Here is a 5,199-nt window from a genome sequence, read left to right as displayed (position 1 = left end):
TGAGAGTACAAAGCTCTCCTATTTCATACATGAAAATATAACCCCAGCTACCACTCAGGCCATATGGCTCCAAAGACCATTCTTCCTGCAGAGTGTCGAACGGGGGTCTTTGTACTTTGCAGATGTAGTATGTTGATTTCTAAGGAGCATTCAATTCACGGGATGAACGTTGGTAGACGGTCACCGGGGTTTCGCACAGAACTGACTTACCTCTTGGCCGACCCGAGGTCTGATTTTCAACCGTGGTTGTTGAAGTTGATGTTGGATCCTCATCATCAGTAGAGTATGTTATGATGGGAATTCCGATAGGTATCTCAGATGAGGAAGTAGATGGTATAGATGATGCAGTCGCTTGTTCATCATCTTGGCACGTGTTGCATTCTCCTCCGCTTGACGATTAACTCTCTTAATTCTAACCATTGCTGAACGGGTATTCTTTTCCGACAAATGCTGCATGTAAAGTGCAGTTTTATGCCTTTATTTAAAGCAAACACTAAAGCCCCCTTGTTTTCATTGGGTTATTCAAGGTTTAACGAGGCTTACAAACACCCCCTCTATGTTTAATTGGTGCTGATGCCATACAGTTTCTGATAATACCATATTTGTCTTGTTCTATTTATATCATACACACCCTTGTGTTTTAATTGGTTCATTTAATGCCTTCCCCGTAACACCCTTAAACACACCCCTGTATTATAATTGGTTCATTTAGGGTATCGCCCCTAATGACGACAACCAATCAGCATGCACGGTTACGCCCCTCGGACACACCCCTGTTAACCCCATGACCTCCATGACCCCATGACCCCCCTTAAGTTCAAAAGTTTGATTAAAGGGTGTAGTATTATTTGTTCCATTGTCTTCTGCTTATCCGGGGTCGGGTTGCGGGGGCAGCAGCCTTAGCAGAGAGATCCAGATTTCCCTCTCCCCAGCCACTTGGGCCAGCTCATCCGGGGGAATCCCAAGGCGTTCCCAGGCCACCCAAGAAACATAGTCCCTCCAGTGTGTCCTGGGTCTTCCTCTGGGCCTCCTCCCAGTGGGGCGTGCCCAGAACACCTCACCGGGGAGGCATCCTTACCTGATGCCTAAGCCACCCCAACTGGCTCATCTCGATGTGGAGAAGCAGCAGCTCTACTCTGAGTCCCTCGCAAATGACCGAGCTTCTCACCCTATCTCTAAGGGAGAGCCCAGACACCCTGTGGAGGAAACTCATTTCGGCCGCTTGTATCCATAATCTCGTTCTTTCGGTCATGACCCAAAGCTAATGTCCATAGATGAGGGTAGGAATGTAGATTGACAGGTAAATTGAGAGCTTCGCTATTTGACTCAGCTCTCTCTTCACCACAACAGAGCGGTACAGCACCCTCATCACTGCTGATGCAGCACCATACGTCTATCGATATCCCGCTCCATTTTTCCCTCATTCGTGAACAAGACCCCAAGATACTTGAACTCCTTCACTTGAGGTAGGACCTAGCCCCCTGCCAGGAGAAGGCACTCAACCCTTTTCCGGCTCAAGACCAAGGCCTCGGACTTGAAGGCACTGATTCTCTTCCCGACCGCTTCACACTCGGCTGCGAACTGCACCAGTGAGAGCTGTAGATCATGAGCTGATGAAGCCAATAAGACCACATCATCCACAAAAAGCAGAGACGCAATCCTAAGGTCACCAAAACGGATCCCCTCAACACCTTGGCTGTGCCCAGAAATTCTGTCCATAAAGGTTATGAACAGAATTGGTGACAAAGGGCAACCTTGGCGGAGTCCTACCCTCACCGGAAACGAGTCCGACTTCCTGCCGGCAATGCGGACCAAGCTCTGACACCGGTCATACAGCGACCTAACGGCCCGTATCAAAGGGCCTTGTACCCCATATTCCCGGAGTACCCCCTACGGGATTCCCCAAAGGACAGGGTCAAACGCCTTCTTCAAGTCCACAAAGGACATGTAGACTGGTTGGGCGAACTACCATGCACCCTCCAGGACTCTGCTAAGGGTGTAGAGCTAGTCCAGTGTTCCACGGCCATCCACCCCCGAAGCCTTACCACTGAGGAGCTTTTTAATCACCTTGGTGACCTTGGCACCAGAGATTGGAGAGCCCGCCCCAAGGTCCCTAGGCTCTGCTTCCTCAGTGGAAGACATGCCGGTGGGATTGAGTAGGTCTTCAATGTTGTTAGGTATTATTCAGTCAACTCAGAGGTAAGAACGATACAGAGTCAGTTTTACTTGTGACAAGGGTAGCCCACTTTGCAGTGCAACTACAAAGTTTTGACACCCTATCTCTTTATTTATATACAAAATTCAACAGACAGTTCAAACAGGGTGTATGTGTGTGAGACAGAAAGGAGGCTGGTTCTCACGGAGATAACAATAATTCATACACACAGGAGGGAGGACTGCACTCAGAGACAAGCTGCATACCAAAGAGCAGACTGCAGGTGCATTACAGCACAAAGTTTTTACATGAGTGATAACAAGTTTTTGCACCCATCCAACAGTCCCTCCTTTTATCACAAGTAAAAACATTTAATATAAAAACGAGTAAGAAAAATACTCTGTATGAGCGAAAACCCACGGACGGTAGACAGATTATATTTTGTGGGAAATACTCATACGGCCCCGCCGCCCACGGCGACCATTAAAAGTTAAATGTTGATTAATACTTGAAATCATAAAAATAAAAGAATAATACTTGAAATCATAAAAATAAAAGAATTAAAAAATCTGCCCGGTTTATGTCATCATTGTGCTTTTTCTCATTTCACTTAAGCAACAACTTCTTTCGATTTTCTGCTGTAAGGTCATTTTATTAAATACAATGTATGAGTACACTCAGGCTTTTGATGTGATTTATTTACAACATGTCATCATAATCGTTCCCTTCATTTTCGTGCATTTCTACCTAGTTCAGTGTTGCATATGCCACCATGAACAATACCAGAAATTCTGTAGGAATGGATGTGTCAGTGGTCTGAGATGCATTCCATCAGATGTCCATCTCTTCTGGTGCGGTATCACCTCCTGTGGATCCTGCTTTAGACAGAGAAAGAGTCCTGCTACCAGAATTAAGCTCAGGCTTATCAGTACTGTCCTCATGTTACAGAGAGCCATTTTATAATTGGGTGCAGATCAGCTGTTTTCTTCACCGGTTTGAGACGCTGGGCCATATGGGTCCTCCAACTCCTTTGAACCCGGACTTCCTTCTGCTACCCCGTTGGTTGATCTGGCTCCTGTAACGGCAAAACTGGCTTACAGTGGCTTTTATGAATCCAGGAAGGCCTCTCTGCTATTTTCAGAGCTGTGGGCATTGTCAGAAGTATTTGAAACGGCCCTTTCCACCGAGGAGTGCTCCAATCCTTCCGATGGAGTGTCTTAATCAGGACCAGGTCTCCAGGCCTCAGGTCATTCTGTGGGATAGGAGCAGAGATTATCGGCAGACCACTGGACATTTGTTTTTCTTTTGTCTGCAACATTTTCTTCATCCACTCAGTTAATGAAGTTTCCTGTTGTGCTTTCTCTATTTCATTCATGTCAGAGGGCAGAGAAAACGGTCTGCCATGTACTATTTCTTTGAGAATACAAATTTACATCAGCAACTTGGTGTCACGTGATCTCAGACTCAGAACACAGTGGGTGGAGTTATACAATGATGTACAGTAGGTGGCAAATAGAGTAAGACCAGTTTGATTTGGAGTTAATCTCATCCATAATTTAACCAGGGATAGGCATTCGGGCCGTGGCCTCCCTGTTTCTTCCATTGTTTTCCTTAATCTTTAACTGAAACCCTAATGTTTTAGAACTTAGTTCTATTAGTTTATTTACAAAATGAGTTCCATTATCTGACCTTATAATCTGTGGGATACCATATGTGGGGAAGAAATGTGTCACTAGGTTCATCTATTACAACTAGGCAATATTTCTTCCCCCGTGTTTGCAACAAATTATGCATGATCTGCAAAAATTAAATTGATGCTTTACCAGATGTGACATATTCCCCCCTTGACACGTGGGTCTTCCCAATGTGTCACTGTAGCCGCTGTGTTGTATAAATGTTTTGGGAGGATTGGTTTATCTTCTATCTGATAGATGTCATCTTTTTTCTGTGCTCCTCTCTTTAGCCAGGCCTTTATTTCTGTCTTGGGTGCTGACTGTTGGGCGTCTTTCAGCACATCTGTGTCTATAAATAGCAGATCTGACATTTTCTCTTTAATAGGTTGAAATGAGTTAGTTCTGTCCCTGATGATGTTTTAAAATCCTCTATTTTGCCAAATCTTAGCATGGTGATGTACTGATCCGAACACGTATTGGCTGTCTGTGTATATAGTAAGTATTTGTCCCTCATGTAATTCACATGCTCTTACTACAGCATATAATTCTGCTGTTTGGGCTGAGCATGTATTGGGTAGAGATTTAGCTTCTATTATCCTATCGATGGTTGTTACTGCATAACCAACTCTATTCTTTCCATATTCATCTTTAGATGCTGAGCCATCTACAAACACAACACATGAATCTGGTATAAGGGTTTGAGAAATGTCTTGTCTGGGTTTTGTGTCTTCTTCAACTTTTGCTTAATAAGAATGTGGTTTTCCATCTTCTGCAGTAGGTATTAGAGTACTTGGATTTAAAGGGCACATCTTTTTAGAGTTATGTTTGGCTGTGATAATAATAGTGATGTCAGTGTGATATGTCTTGCATGTAGCGTCAGGTGCTTCTCTTAATATTCCTGACTTCAACATATCTTGTATTACTGGCTTAATACCTTCTTCAGCTTCTGGCTTTAAGGGGTATTGACGGACTGATAGCCTTTTTTCAGATATTAATTTAACCTTGTATGGTGGGAACCCCTTTATAAGCCCTACATCAGTTGATGATTGGGACCACAGTTCAGGTGGGACAGCAGCTAGGGCAGGATGCATGTTGCTCTCTTTGCTCTCAGCTAAGCCCTGTATTTGTCCCTCTGCCTCATCTAAATGTGTCCTTGGATGGACTTTGACTGTCTACCCTAGAGTGAGCTTCCATATTTCTGTATGAGGATCTACTTTTGACAGTGTCAGTGCTGTTCCTGCAGAGGTTTAAAGCCTCTGTTTTTCCAAATTCTTATTATTCTTTTTTATCATATTTTATATGTCCTTATTACATTAAAAAATGAGATCACTATTTTTGGTAGTTTCTATTATTCTAAATAATGCTTGGTTT

The sequence above is a fragment of the Girardinichthys multiradiatus genome, chromosome 14, assembly GCF_021462225.1.
Source record: "Girardinichthys multiradiatus isolate DD_20200921_A chromosome 14, DD_fGirMul_XY1, whole genome shotgun sequence".
NCBI classification, from domain to species: Eukaryota; Metazoa; Chordata; class Actinopteri; order Cyprinodontiformes; family Goodeidae; genus Girardinichthys; species Girardinichthys multiradiatus.
Note: the sequence above shows the minus strand (reverse complement) of the source record.